We start from the raw sequence: 17300 nt of genomic DNA, 5'->3' as shown, positions 1-17300 counted from the left end.
CAATGACAAGTGACAGTTCGAATAATCCATCGTGTGTGATTGGTTGTGCTTACGTCCTTAGGTTGCGTATCTAGTGGGAACCAATCATATGCGACAGTTTCAATGATCCATCGTGGTGGTCAAACTGACTTTAATAGAACAGCCAAACAAAGTATTTATTGGGCCTCTATTAATTGTACTGGAAAAATGAACAGAGTACAATATTAACTAGCTTTATCTTAACTGATGTGTAACTTCTAAAACCAACGGGAGATCGTAGTGGATTTGATTTCGTTTTGATTCCCATTAATTGAATGTGACGTTATGACAAAAGTTATTTCTTCCGTGCCCAGCTTAACTCCATGTACACAACAAATATCTGATTCAATAGTAGCTAAACTGTATGATGTAGTTACTCCTAAAGAAAGGCAGTTAAAATATCAAGATTAGACCATGGAAATGTTGCTGTTGAATATATATTTTATTTCATACGCTTCAACAGCGAGTAACTTACAGGATGGATAAACTTTTTTTATAATTTATCGTGCTTATAAACTAAGTCTCATTTGAGGCTTAGGGAGTGGAGTTGAAAGTAAATAATAGTTTGAATGGTTAAAACCGATGGCTATTGGAAAATATTTCAACAATATAATCACGAAACAGTGATTCGAATATGTAAAACAGAAATGCATTATTTTTTATTGAGCTTTGAAATGATACGTTTGACAGACATCAAGAAAGCGATGAAAGTTAGATAAAATGTCTTGTAAAAATGTGCATATTGCGCGTACGACGACGACGAGAACGTGTATGTCTTATTGATCATGTTGCATTGTAAGATTGTACCAGCATAAGCTTAGCCTAAGTCCATTTCAAATGGAATGGGTTTATAGGATTTGCTTTATCCGTTGCTGCTTTAAGAATAAGAAATACATATGCTTATTGCCAATATAGATGTTAATGAAATTGTACTTATAGTCAATGCAGGGCCCCAATGGAAATCAGTTTTTAACTGTTTGGGCTTACCCTGGGTAAACAAAGTAGTAATAATAAATAATAATAATAGCTAGTGTTATGCTCTGTCTACACTATCAATTTGACAAGAAAGTATTATGTGCCCAAATATGGTAGTGATATGACGTCATCGTGTCTATATATGGGCACATCGCATTTTTTGTTTGATAGTGACAGAGCTTTATAAAGCAAGTTGCGCTTGTTTGGCTGGCGTCATTCGTTCGTGATATAAGACGCGCATTTGTTATTTACTAAGTCACATATAGTTACTCACTAGAAAAAAAACGTGCCGCAACTTAACGTAGCGGCGCAACGTAAAACTATACTATTCTATCAATTTCTTACGAGAAGAATCACTGTTCCAACGTAAGCAAAGTCTATCTACCGTACTCTTTTACCTTTCGTCCCAGTGGAGCCATGGAGTAATAATATTACTCCATGGTGGAACCAAGCTTAAGATCCAATTCACACTGTGCATAATGACGATTCACCAATAAGGCTAAACAATAGAAATAAAATGACTAATTCCTTTGAATGATTAGCAAGAAAATGGTTATGACACAATTAATGGAAAAAAACAAATATATTAATGAATTATGTTAATAAATCGATAATACAGAAAGTAAATTCAGTTTGTCAATGGTTAATAAATAATCATCATTCCGCAGTATAGTAAAGGTTATATTTATAATTAGTTGAAATAACAATGAAAGTTAAGAGGTTATTAAATTTTAACACCGCCTTTTGTCATTGTTGTTCTTTTGTTCTATAAACAATCATCCATCGTAATACTGATTTGAATGCACTTTTTGGTTGAAAAGAGTCTATAGCACAAAATTGTATCACTCGATTATTGACCACGTGTATTAATTGCTTTGATGTGCGTGTAATGTACAGTATTCGTCGGTATGTGAGGCAGAAATTATACTTCTATATTATATATTATATGCTTATAATAATTCTAGATTTAATTTATTTGTTGTATTTGCGATTCGCAGTAGATCTACTTAAAGCATGGAGGAATTACATAAGACTCCGTACTTAACTTTTAAGGTATTTGTATTGAACGATGGAGCTTAACATTTAGGCCTACTATTATATAAACCCACTGTTAACTATTAAACGCTTGGTTTCCACTGGAGACAAAAGGCAGGAACATAACGCAATACAACTCGTGTTGACCAATGAGAAGCGTTTGAATAATCCAAAACCTGTGATTGGTCAACTCGCTTAAGTGTAGTTCCCACTAGCGACGCAACACATGAACGTAACGCAACGCTTGTCATTGGTTAAAACGCTTGCGTTGCGTTTACGTCCTTGCGTTACGTTCTAGTGGGAACCAAGCTTTACGTAGCGTTTACGTCCTTGCGTTGCGTCCTAGTGGGAACCAGGCATTATATGCAGAGCGTATTGTTGCGTTGAACTTCTGATCAAATTCAACGCTCGTCTCTTTGCTTTTTGTTTTAAGCTGGGTTTCCACTTGAGACGCAACGAGAGACGTGTAACGCAACTTAAATGATTTGACCCCATCACAAGCAATGGATTATTAGTATAGCTTGTCATTGGTCAACTCGCTTGCGTTGGATCTGCGCCCTTCCGTTGCGTCTCTAGTGGAAACTACGCTTTAAAGCAAGGTAGACACTTTACTTACGTGCTTCTCTCCATCCAGGTGTGTAAGCGTACGCTACCTGTAGATTCAAAAGGCAACACGCTGGTTGTTTCCATACGTGTTAGATCCAGAATGACCCGGGGTAAAAAACGTCTCGTTTTTGTGAACCTTTTTTATATTTCTACGTTTCTGTGGTAATTTTGTTTATGTTTGTTGTAATAATCAATTTTTATATGTGTAAGTAATTAATTTTTACCATTTGTAAATTAAAAAAAACTCAGAAATGAAATGAATGAAATTTTACGGGAGGTATTTAGGCGAATTAAATCCGTCTGTATCGTTTGCCAGATCTATGTAAATAAATACATGCATGTCATATTAAATATCGTATCAGTTAAGTCCTAATATTTTAGACTTACAGAAAAAAAATGAATTGAATGAATATTATAAATCGCAGATGAGGAAACCACATACATATATATATTATATTTGAAAATCGAAAGATCTTAATTTTGTAGAGATTGTGTTTGTAATTTGATATCGACGTGCAGAGACTAACTGGTTGAGTAGTTGATACAAATCTCAAAAGACCGAAAAATACGAGATGAATCACAAATCCAACTTGCAATTTAAATAAACCGTTGACTTCGTTTACTTGTATTATATTGCCTTGTAGAGAATTAAAGAAACAATGGTTTTCAACAAAAATAATACCAGTTACACCATTCGATCCAAAACCAGTGGCGTAACGGCTATGAGCGCTCACTTGCTAAACCCAGGGGCCCCAGAGCTTATGGGGACCCATGAGCAGTGCCCTGAGGAATAAAATAGGCATTAAAATATGTCGAAAAAGCCTAAAGAGGTCTCCAGCATTGGAGGGCCACTTAGGATTCCTAAACCAGGGGCCTCATGTCTTTTCGTATACGCCACTGTCCAAAACTGGACCAACTCCTTGCTTTTTATTTATTACTAATTTCCAAAACCAATTAACTGTCTGATCAGTGACGACATGCACGTTACGTCACATTGTACAGTTAACGCGCACACCTACAAATACGCGAATAAACTGTACGCACTGTTATTACCTTTCTTCTTTTTGCATTATTAAGCTCTGTCTACACTATCAAACTGTATGTGACAAATACATGTGCCCATATATGGACATGATAATGTCATATCACTACCATATTTAGGTATATCACCACCATATGTGGGAACACTTTTTTTGTCAAACTAGTTTGATAGTGTAGACAGAGCTTTAGGTTTCTTGTGGAGCGGGGTCATTGTACTGTGGCGAAATAAAATGCATTGATGTATAATACTGATATTAACATATTAATACTGGCCTATTCCTTCTGCATTAACGTGTTAAGAAATCAGAACTGTCATATCGGATTAGATTGCTCTATATATTGTTTGTGTTTTGTCATTAATTTATGTAAGCATTCCTTCGTATGCTTTCCAATGGTTTTCTCTGATTGGCATTTCGCACACGCAATTGAAAATATGCATGAATCATGTTTTCTTGTTTTTTTTGTGCTTCGTATCATTTTAAATATTTTCAGTAAATGTTGCAATTATTACAGGAATTTATAGTATCTGTTTTGTATTCTATAAGTATAGCTCAAGTATTTACAATATTAAGGAATGATTTCAGAAGCCTACGGGTAATTCAAGTACAAATACAGTAGAGCCCTCCTTTAGTACACCATGTTCAGGATCACCTTTAAGCTCTGTCTACACTATCAATCTGGTTGAATAAAAAAGGCGTGATGTGCCCAAATATGGTAGTGATATGTCAAAATATGGTGATATGACATCATCTTGTCAATATGTGGGCACATCACATTTTTTGTCACATACAGTTTGGTAGACAGAGCTGCTTTACCAATGCAAAATGCCACAAATTTGAATACTTTCAAAAAATTATTGGTGTGATTTATTATTTATTTTGTACTCTTATCACAAATGTAATTAAGGTTTCTGTTCATATATTTTTGTTCTCTAATTTGTTATTTTTAAAATTTGTTATTTTTAAAATTTGTTATTTTTAAAATTTGTTATTTTTAAATGTGTAATGTACTACTGTTAGTTGATCACGGCCTTGTAGAAGAACACCTTTATGGTGACACAAGCTTTTCCGTGTTAAAATAAAGTATTTATTATTATTATTATTATTACTAAGGGACACTTTATCCCGTTGAAACGATGAACGAGAGGAAATTCATTAATTTATTTGATCAAAATCACAAGTAAAGGGTTCATGAATAAAACGATATGTGTGTAATACTACACGTAATCCCTTCAGGCGATCCGACACCCATCACATTAGCAAAGTCCCAAACGGCGCCCCGTAATCACATCCCCTAAAAAACACACTCTGTCCTATTGCTATATAATATTATTGAATCAACAATTAAAACAAACTAATTTGTCCGATACTATGAAACTGTATTTATAAACGATGAGTAAATAAATGTGAATTGAATTTGAATTTGAATTTGAGAGACGCAACCGGAGAAGGACGGAAGAGCAACGTAAGAAATTCGACGAAATAACAAACGATGAAAAAAATTCGAACTGTCGCTTGCCATTGGTCAATTCGCTTGCGTTGCTACGATATTGCGTTGCGTTCAATTTCTTTCGTTGCGTCATAGATGGATCGTCACTCTATGGCATAGCATCTAAACTTATTTTTAACTATTTTTTAATTTTTTTTTTACCTCAAAGACTCCAATGGAAATAAATCTGAGTTATTGGTTTTCTTGGACGATCCTGATCGAAATCACTTTTTATCACCCTTTTTATCTCTTTTAAGAATTTTTAATGGTTTTTAAATATTTTTAACTTTGTTTTTATACGGTTTTAGATGTTTTAAAATATTTTACCATTTTTGTATATGTTTTTTTTAAAATACTGTTTTATTCATGAACCTATTTACTTGTTTTATGTGATTTTGATCAAATAAATGAATGAATGAATACTACACTATTCACTGCAAGACAGTTAATTCAAATACTATAAAATATATGAATAAATTAGTTCCTAATTACGTAGTAACAAAATCCAATTTATTTGTAAATCGTTGTTCTTTAGTGAAATAAATTGAATTAATAAATTGCTCGCGTTTTCTTGTATTAACTCTCTCGTTATAGGCTACGTCTATTCATCGTTGTTAATCGATATGAACGATAATTTGTATAGAATAATAACAGATTCGGCCCCGCTTGTAATTAACCTTCTAACTCAATACATTGATTGAGTACAAGGCCTTCATTTTCTTAATTTATAAGTACCTTAGGTAATAATATTTACAATCATAATTAATCGTAATTTTGTAAGCTTAAGCTTGGTTCCCATTTGGACGCAACGCTAGAACGTAAGCCGCAACGCAAGCGAATGACCAATCACAAGCGATGGTTTAGTCCAACTGTTGCTTTTGATTGGTCAATTCGCTTGCATTTCAGCTTGCGTTGCGTTATAGTGGAAGCCATGCTATAGTTCCCACTGGCACGCAACGCACAATGACAGTTCTAATGATCCGTCGCTTGGTTGGTCAACTATTTGCAACGCGCGCGTATAGTATATCCATCCATGCGTTGCGTCTTACATATAGTGTGAACCAATTAGTTGTGAAACTCAGAATGAACTTTCTTATTGTGTATCATAAAAAGTTAGTTATACAACTTTAGAACTGTATAATTTAATTGAATGTGCCTCATCATGTAGTATAGATAGGACCTAGTTCTTACAAGTTCAAGATAACCTATTATATCAATAATACAATAAGGAACTCATAAAATAAATGTCATAATTTCATATCATTTTTACAATTTAAGTTTATATTCGAAATATTATACGACCTCCTCGTACAATGACCGTGTAATTGTCAATATTAATTCTAAATTTAAAACGAAAATTATAGACATGCTTTGAAAAAGACAGATTTTGAGGTCAGGATTTATAAAAAAGATTTAAAAAAAGAAAGAGCCAAAAGATAAACGAAAAACATGTGAAGTATCCTACGTCTCAATCATGATTAAAAAAAGAAAGATATATTTTGCGCGCGGTGGTCACGTGAGTTGAAGACATGTAGAATGTATGTCTTGGAATTCCTCTATAATCCACACAACGTAAATTTACGATTTTATTTTATGATTATTAAACACGTCATTTTGACGACGAAACATAATTCAAACAATGCAGAAATAGAAATGCAGAAATAGAGTTTGTAGTAGAAACAGCTTACGTATACATTTACACAAAGATATATATCAAATGTTTTATTGATTAATATCATACATCTGTACACTAATACATGTTTACCGTGTTATTCCATTATCAACTCACGTTTATACAATAAATGCCATCTAAACATAATTTCGAACAATTGTTTCAATGCTAAATGATCTATAACTTAATTTGTAGGCTGCGCCTACGTGTTTTATGTAGCCATATTATTATGTTTTATTAATACGTGATCTGTGTCTTATATCAGCGATAATAAAATGTTTAAAGAAGTAAAAACACCATCATGAACAGAATTTTTGATGTATTTTTTTTATTAGAATTTCGTGGTACAAGACATAAACAAATATAGATCCTTGGTTCCCACTAGCGACGCAACGTAACGCAATCTACGCAACGTAAGCAAATGCCCTTCTAATAATTGTGTTGCCCGCGCCTGCTAGTGGGAAGCAAGCTTTAGCGATTAACCAGATTCTTATCATCTCAGTAGAGATACTGGTTTAAAACACACCAGTTTTTCTTGTACCCGTGTCAGAAACTCTTTAGCCTACTCTATATGAGAATTATACCGCCAATATGCAAATTACTCAAATGATTTGCATACGTGACGTAATGAATACCACCCGTAGAGCAGGCCATGTTATATTATCTCCATATTTTATTTTATTTTTTTTATTAATAATCAATAATTAGGCTATTGACTTACATTTTCAGTCGAAGATTTCTTCAAATTGAGCGCGACGCGTTGTCGTTGTGACCGTCACGCATGTCACCCAAATGTCGGATCTACGATCGAATAACAATCGTGTAATATTGATACCGCGTTGGTGGTCTTGACGTAAATTGTGCATAGGCCCTATATGCCTATTTATTTTTTAAAAACAATATCGGTGTTTTACGCATGCTATGCACATAACAATCGGGACTGTACACACATTACGCGTTTTTAGATATCGGTGTTTCACGCACATACGTACATGATGTTAACGATCGGGTCTTACACACATTACGCGTATGTTGTTCAGACACGACGACCAGTGCAGGCGACTTAACGGTCAATTAAATGTTTAATTAGCAAGCGCCACCATCGTTATATATCGTTTATTTTTATTTGCAATATCATTAACCTACTGAATAGAATGGTGAAGCGCGACGATTAGGATCTGCCTGACGACAATTTAATCGCAACGACACAAATGGCATACTATGGTATTATTGCTAGCTGCCGCGCGCCCAGGGGTATTCTGACAAAATCAACAAAACAAGAAGCGTCTTAACTTGAGAGAGCAATCTGATAAAAGGATACTAGTGATTACCACTCGTGACGTCACTGAATGCTCTTGATGCTGTCACATGCTCTTTTACTACCCATAGTACGGTAGTGGTTCAATTCAAAATGCGAAATCAAGTGGTTAATTACGTAATACACTTGAATATAAGCCGTCATCATGATTCTGAAAAATGATGGCGATTATGATTTAAAGAACCTTGTACTTTTTTCGAGACTAGGGGGTTACTCTGGTGGCATTATTTTTTCCCAGTATGTTAAGGCAGAAATCATAAATAATTCATACCACGGTGTAGTCCACATAGCCACTGTCTCAAGTGCCTTAAGTAGGCTACTCCATGGCCCTCTGTTAGAACAGACCTTTGGGTCCTCCTATGGAGAAGAAATGAATAAAAAAAATGTTTGAATTCTGAATATGAATTGTTGAGGATTCACAGGGATTTATACGTACCGCGTTCAACCATATTTATACGCACTGCGTTCAACCATTATACGCACCGCGTTCAACAATTATACGCACCGCGTTCAACCATATTATAATCTCGCTCATTTGTCTGAGTTTGTAGTCTATCTAATCTGAATTGATCTTTGTTAACCAATATTGTGATTTATAATTAAACCCTCTTGGTGAAAACACGTATAGTTATTAGGTTTATAAAGATGCATTACCATAATTATATAGATTACGTTTGGGAAAAGAAATGTACTCAAGTAATGTTGCAGTTAAATCAATACAGTATTATTCGGAGCCACGCCAATGAATATAGACCGACACTTGATGTATATCAGTAGACAATTAGTGTTGATCACTTTAAGTTTGTGAGACTGATAAAACTCAAAGGGACTATTTTGCTAATCTCAGTTAGACCACCGGTTCCTTTTGACTCATATTTTTTAGACCTTTTGGTAATGTTTTGTTTTTAAACGTGTATTGCCTTTCGAATTACAAGAGTAATGTTTTTCTTGTTGGGTAATTAGTGTTGATCACTTTAAATTTGTGAGACTGATAAAACTCAAAGGAACTTTTTTTGCTAATTTAAGTTAGACCACCGGTTATAACACCAGTTCCATTGGACTCATATTTTTAGACTTTTTTCCTTTGTTGGTGTATTGCCTTTTGACAATAACAGTAATATCTTTTTGAACCTCCATTAATTGATATTTTATAATTTGCTGTTATGTATTTTTGCTTGTTTTTTCTCCTCGCAATAAAAGTGAATGAAATGAAATCATACCGTCGGCGGCACAAGATAATGCCATTCATTATATACATCTTCTCACTGTATACATCATTGGGGGCCAGTTCATGCTATAGATATTTACCCGGGTAGTGAAAAGCCTACCCACCTAAGTTAGCGATAATGAACTTATCCTAGTAAATAACTATAGACCTTTTAAAATACACGATGATTGCAAATCAATTTGAATTGAATTAAGTTTACGAGCTCAACCGTTTTCAATGGCGTTTTCACAATCACATGTGCGTAAATTGTTACGTCTCCCAGAGCACGACTCATGCGCACACTAAAAACACTACTATGCATGACTTGGACATATGAAACAATTTGTAGTATACCAGTATTTAATTAAATTTAACCGACATATACGTGTTAATATTACGTAAATATAACACATTAGTTTGTTTTACTTCTTCTAAACGGGCTAATGTTATTTATTATTAATATTCAAAGTGTAAATTAATTCTAAATAAAGAACCAACATTGAATACTGACGCTAATAATAAACCTAAATGAAGCAATTTTGAAGAAATGTAGATGACTTTTTACGACTTCAGTGATAAAACAGTATGCTAACCTACATTTACACACAATTGATTTTTCAAATCTAGTTTTATTATGATAATAATTTTCTATTGCTTCAAAATCGACTTGTTTTTTTCTAGTAAATCTGCCTCACGCGAATCGTTCATTCTCGTATTGGTTTCTTATCACAATCAGGGACCTGAAGTAGATTGAATCCAGGGTTCAATTGTGGTTAGTGCCTACAGGGTTTTAAGCACCATACGTCATTATTATTTTAGTCTGTATCTTCATGCATATGGCCAAGGATTACCAATAGTAAATTATATCCCTGTCCTATCTCCCAACCCCCACCCCCACTACACTGATCCACTTCACCCCCCCACCCCCACAACCCCAACTCGTCTCGAATGATGAACTGGGTTCACATGGAAAAATTACTGGACCTACGGGTTATAGTCCATCCGAGTAGAAAACTTGTTCCACCTCGAACCCATGATGCTGATATTGTTGGCTCTTTAGGTACGGCAAACGTACGTCATTATATTAAGTGGCGTAATGTAGATGCCTGAAACCCCTTGTTTAGGAACCCCAACGCTGGAGGCCTCGGGCCCATAAGCTCCGGGGCCCTTAAGTTTAGCCAGTGAGCGCTCATAGCCGTTACGCCACTGATTATAGTGTATCCATCGTTGCATTCGGTTCCCGTACGGTATCACGTTTGACGACGTAAAACCGCTTGTGCATTGGGTAATCATGGCGAGTTTATTGTAACCAATTTCACAGACATGAGTTTTTATTGCTGCGATGCGTACGAAGCAAATACGTATAAACCTAATCTATCGATTCGGTCGAATTACTCTGTCTAATCTAAACCAGGCTTTATAACTGGATACAAAAAATGTGTATTCTTTTATCATAATGTGTACCTACGTGAATGTTCATTAATATTTTCATCTGCTACAATTTCATGTTTCGTCGCTATTCTTATCAATAACATTAATGTTCAAATGGAATGTTTATAGAATAACGAGTTAGAAAATCTAACAGTTAAATGTGTGATTTATAGTGCTAAGTTATAATGTTAAATATAACATTTAGAACGTAGGAAACATCTCTAAATTGTTCTAGCTGAACACATTATCGCGCAACAGATTCAGCTGTTAAGTTTGTGTACTTATTTGACAAAGATCGCGTCAAACCAGACAAGTATATCATTACGGTGTAAACATTATACAGTATATTCATTAATTTTAGTGATACTTCGATGATGTGGGATTTGGTAATTGAAAATATTCATTAATTTGTCACGTCAGATGCCCAGGATTCCAATTCTTCATGATCGACTTTACATTTTAATGTAACGTATTAAAATGTGTGTTAAGCTGTGTGTATTCACTTTCAAACTAGTTTGACAAAAATATGATGTGCCCAAATATGGTATTGATATGCCTCCTTTTGGCTCCTCTGCTTTCTCCGTCGTTCATTTTGCTCGGAAAACGCTTCGACCTCCTACCCCACCCCCTTTCTCTTGTTTTTGGTACGGTGAACGAGTTTTATATGTTAAATAATATTATAAGATTTATTTGATACTCCGATATAAATAGCTTTTATGATATTCTAGAATGCTCCTCTAAAGCCATATCTGTACCATAAGGTTGATCGCAAATACCGTGCGTGACGCATGGTGGGAAGGATTGTGGAGAAAACGTCACGACGCGTACGTACGTGATTTGTTGTTTGTTGACGTGACGTTTTCTCCCAAACCATCATGCATTGTGCAATGATGTTCTCGCGAAATCAAGCTATTTGCGATAAACATTGCCTTATACAATAGTTTATATTTTACTCACTCAGAAGTATTTAGAAATGTCATTGTTATTATTTTCAAGCGATATGATTCTAGCAATACAAGAAATCCTATTACGTAAATGACGACCGGCTTCTCATTTTTTTTTATTTCGGGAAAAAATGGTCTCAAAGACTTGACATTTGAAGTAATAGATTTTAGCTCTCTCGAGACGAAACATTTAAAGCTGTTACGCGCAACTGTAAGTTCAGCGCGAGAGCTCTAATTGTTTTGATTGATAACCCAGCAAACTTTTCTTTTTTATATGTGTGTATTTTTGGAATGAAAACTAATACGCCGTATGTGGTGGCTGTATCATGTAAGGTTTGGTTATTAAGAGTTAAGCTTGGTTCCCACTGAAGACCTAACTCAAGACCGTAGACGCAACGTGAGTGTGTCGACCAATGAGAAGCGATTGATTATTCAAGTCATTGGTCAACTCGCTTTTGCGTCGCGTTGCGTCTACATCATTGCGTTGCGTCGCTAGTGGGAACCAAGCATAAAGCGTGGTTCCCACTAGCGACGCAACACAAGGACGTAACGCAACGCAAGTGAATTGACCAATCACAAGCGATGGCTTATTCGCTTGTGATTGCTAACTGTCTATAACGTCGCTTGTCATTGGTTAAAACGCTTGCGTTGCGTTTACGTCCTTGCGTTACGTTCTAGTTGGGAACCAAGCTTTAGTGAGATCCAAACTTTAGGTTATATGGTCGATGATACAAGGTGATAGAAATAGATTTAATGATTGTCTATCGGATCCGATCCCGTTATTTTGAAATGTTAACAGGACTAATGCGAGAGGCTCAACAACAGATGCAACTGTGTTTATATATCTGATGTCTCGTTATTACTATTATTATTACTATATTATTCCAAAAAGTTCCTAAAACATCAAAATAATACTCTCTCTATTCTTCCATTTGATGATCTCTACGTAGTAGAAATTAGTTTAAGTTGTTCTGCAGCCAATGCGCCATAAGTATTTGTTCTTATGGACACTAATGTAATAATTTATCATTAGAAATAAGTATGATTGATTAACTTACAACCTTTAATAATATCTTATACCACAATGGCGGTTATTATTATTAGAGATGTATTCTACATGCATATTTTATTGTTTATACGCGCACGTGCACTCACCATGTTTTTTTTTTACATTATCATATTATATATTATTATGTACGCAGTGATAACAGTAATTATAACTCTGTAGGCTGTATTTACTTTGGTTGACTAAAAGTGTATATATTACAATGTTGTACGTCATTAACTAGGGAACTAATTAAACTCTACCGACGTTATGTTTGGCTTCTATGATAAAATTATTATCATCTTAATCAGAAGCTTACCGTACCTAATCAATATTACATCAGTGTTTACCGATATATTATGTATATCATCATAGATATCGATTTTATATTATGGTTTTTTTTTTCTTTTTAAAAAGGAAATCTTGTACTGATTATACGGTAAATTATTTTGTTTAAATGAATATTATTTCAATCCAAATCCAAGAACATATACTGAAAATGACTTAACTGAACCCTATGGGGTGGTACGTTTACATTCTCCTTCTGTTCTTAAAAGTTTTTGGTTTCCACGCAACACAATTACTAAAGCGTAAATTGCGTAATCACAAGTGGGAACCGACGACGCAACAGTGCTGCAAACTTTGATTTGATTTCACGTTAGCGGGGGAAAACACAATGATTGGAAGGGCATTTTCTTACGTTGCGTAGATTGCGTTACGTTGCGTCGCTAGTGGGAACCAAGCTTTAGGCGCAACGCTTGACCAATTCGAATTGTCGCTTGTCAACTCACTTCCGTAGGACTCTAGTGGGAACTAATATTTAAGCTTGGTTCCCACTAGAACGCAATGCAAGGACGTTCTAGTGGGAAACACGCTTTATAGAAATATACCTGGATCAATACTGAAATGATTTCACCCCCTCAATGCTGCCACCTTACACCGTCCCCAAAACTATAGTCTCACATTTCGTTATTTTCGATTTAAAAAAATTGTTATTTTTTGTTTTATTTCAGACGAGTTTTACGGCGCATAACGTAAGTAGGCCTACTTATTTATATTCAAATGTAGCACAAATATGTCAGCATGTTTACAACATTTAAAAAAAAGTATATTGTGACGTGAACCGCCCCATATGTTATCATGATACTTTGATCAACAACTCTAAATTATACTACTAATTATGTCTGTATTATATTGTATTGAAGACATTACTCCAATCGAAATGCTAATACAGTAGTCCGGTAATTAACCCCCGTGAACGACAACAGGTCTGATGTGCTTCGAATCATAACAACATTTATATAAATTATATTTTAATGCTTAATATTCAAGATTAAGTATATACTTAAAGTTATTTAATATGGTTTTAATGCCGCCTTAACCAACTGTACAGTAGCCGCGTAGCGAACCGATTCCTTGCGCACTGATGCGTAAAAACTCTGCAAAGTTGATGATCAACAGCGAGAAGATAAATTCGTGGAGTATCTAAATTGGGATGTATGCGTTTAAAGCTCTGTCTACACTATCAAACTTTATGTGACAAAAATAGTGTGATGTGCTTAAATATGGTAGTGATATGCTTAAATATGGTAGTGATATGCTTAAATATGCTAGTGATATGCTTAAATATGCTAGTGATATGCTTAAATATGGTAGTAATATGACATCATCATGTCCATATATGGGCACATCACATTTGTCACATAAAGTTTGATGGTGTAGACAGAGCAACAGCTACTATGGTTCCATCACCTTAAAGCTGCATTCATACTACGAACTTCGTATTCTGGCCCGATGGCCGGATAAAGAGTCGTGAAAATTAGTGGGTGTAGTAGTATATAAAACTGTTCACACTAAATAATTATTTTAGTACATGCGAACACAGTTGAGTTCATGAATTGTAGCGGGCGCTCCAATGCTTTACAAAAGTTTAAATAGTGTGGTCCGTACCACAAGCTACAAATCATCAAAAATATTACAGTTACAATTTTTGTTACTGGATTTCTTAAAATGGCGAATTAAAGCTCTGTTTACACTATCAAACTAATTTGAACCAAAAATGTGATGTGCTGAAATATGATAGTGATATGACGTCATCATAATTTTTTTGTCACATAGAGTTTGATAGTGTAGACAGTGCTTTAAGCTTGGTTCCTATTAGGACGCAGCGCAAGGACGTAACGCAACGCAAAGTGATTTCACCAATCTCAAGCGATGAATAATTATTCGAACAGTCGCGTGTGATTGGTCAACTCGCTTGTGTCGCGTCTACGTCCTTGCGTTGCGTTCTAGTGAGAACCAAGATTTAGAGCAGGCGTATACCCTCAATGGATTTATAAAATGAATTCATAACATTCATCGTTCGTGTGAATGCTATCATAAATGTGTCAGCGAAAGAGACTCTTTTTCTTGTGGGAACTGAAGTTATAATTGTTTTTGAAATTGATTATAACATTTTTTTTTCAATCATTAATTATTAAAATACGTGAGATGTCGATTCAGAGCGTCGACATTAATGATATATTGTCTTCTTGCTGCAATACCTTTAAGTAACTTATTAGTTCTTTATCAGCACATCATGTTTAACGACAAGGAACAGGACTCAAACAGTGTTAGCCCTTTTAAAGCGCGGTGACAAAATGTACGTAATATGAAATAGGCCTACATAACTCTACATGCATGCCCTGGCGGTGTACAAATATATTTCAGTATGCATTATGTCATCATCAGGGAAATGGAGATATAATGAAAAAAAAGTACAGATATTATATTTGTCTTCAAATTGAGGAAATTTGGATTTGGCCCTCCACGGATCCACGACAGCCAGTAGTGCATCGCCTACCAGATAAGCACACCGGAAGACGATCCCCTACTCTCTTCGCAAATAGTGTGCCAAGTGCACTATGTACACGAACCGACGGCTTTACGTCCAATCAAAATATTGAACTGCGAATTGATCTCTCCTTCCCACTTTTTTGGACAAGATCCCTGTTGATACGTGGAATTGGTATTTTTTTTATCGTACTAATTGATAGTTATGAATTGTATAAATTGTATAAATGCGGATAGTGGAGCTGTAGCTTGGTGGTTAACATGCTTGCTTTCCAATCCCTAGGTCCAGGTGTTAAATCCTGACGTAGTGCCAGTGTTGTAACTCACGACTCTTTCAACTCCACTCCCCAAACCTCAAATGAGACTTAGTTTATAAGCACAATAAAATATAGAATAGTTTATCCATTCTGTAATATTGTCGAGTTTATAATCGATGTAGGATGAGTATGAAATAAAAAAAACATATCTGGGTACGTTTTTGTATGGAGTACATTATGATGATACGATATTTGTTACTCTATCAGGGGTTTTCCTTGTTTAAGACGTTCATATACCGACATAAATAGAAAAATCGTGTTGAATATTGTATAACCCTTATAGAATGCTATCGATTTCAACACTATGTTGTCATGTTATTGCCATTCGTTTCATCAATAATGGTACGTTAATCCCTCGTAAAATAAACAATTAAAAAAATATCGCTCATAATTGTCCTGGTTGCTATCGTACATGCATCGCGAAATAAAATTGATATTTATGATTATATAGCTCCATGATTAAAGTAGTGACGTCAGAAAATTTAACAATAAATCATGTAAAAAAAACCGATAATAATTCTAATAATTCTAATAAATGTAAGTATCGAGAAATTTATGAAAATTGTGGTAAAGTTTGATGTTTTCTGAACTTACGAATGTTATTGACAATTTTCGTTTGGTATGTTTCAAATTTAAAGCTCTGCCTACACTATCAAACTTTATGTGACAAAAAATTGTGACGTGCCCATATAATGGACATGATGATGTAATATCACTAACATATTGAAGCATATCACTATACCATATTTGGGCACATCACACTTTTTTGTTGTCAAACTAGTTTGATAGTGTAGACAGAGCTTAACTGCATACACAGTTTAAGATGCCACAGCAACAAACACACGAAAGTATTCCTATTATTGTAATGTATTTGTAGGTCTCTGTACTTTCTAATATCTGTTGCCCTGGAGAGACAATGCGAATTCTATCAATCGTTTTTTACTGTTTTATCACCAGACAACTTAGCATGTGCTATTACTTTCACTCGTTTCAACAGAATTTATTCTTAAGACAAGTGCGATTTTGATCGTTAAATAGGCCTAATATTTGAACTCGTAAATGCACTATCTGTCTACACTATAAAACTAGTTTGAAAACAAATTTGAAAGTTTGATGTGCCCAAATATGGGCAGATCACATTTTGTTGTCACCTAAAGTTTGATAGTGGTAGAGACAGAGCTTTAAGTTTCCATTATGATGTTATGATATCAATGGATTAGGCCTACTAACAATAAATTAACTTATTGTCCAGGTGCATATTTAGTTGAAGTTTGATATTGGCTTGCAAGTTTGATGATTAAACAATTAAACACTTTAACCAATTAAGTTAAGTTAAATTAAAAAAATATAAAACAATAGGCCTATTGACGT

General features: G+C 34.7%; 1 long non-coding RNA gene across 1 annotated transcript in view; it reads left to right on the top strand.

The window, feature by feature from the left end:
* The window catches only part of LOC140055362 (uncharacterized), a 119458-nt gene that overhangs the window by 26758 nt on the left and 75400 nt on the right, over window positions 1-17300 (top strand). The window contains exon 2 of the long non-coding RNA XR_011846665.1: window positions 13794-13814. This is a non-coding gene — a long non-coding RNA (uncharacterized lncRNA). The remainder of the gene's footprint in view (window positions 1-13793; window positions 13815-17300) is intronic.

This window comes from Antedon mediterranea, chromosome 7 (assembly GCF_964355755.1).
Source record: "Antedon mediterranea chromosome 7, ecAntMedi1.1, whole genome shotgun sequence".
In the NCBI taxonomy this organism is placed as follows: Eukaryota; Metazoa; Echinodermata; class Crinoidea; order Comatulida; family Antedonidae; genus Antedon; species Antedon mediterranea.
The sequence above is the reverse complement of the archived record's forward strand: the minus strand, read 5'-3'. Positions and strand labels throughout refer to the sequence as shown.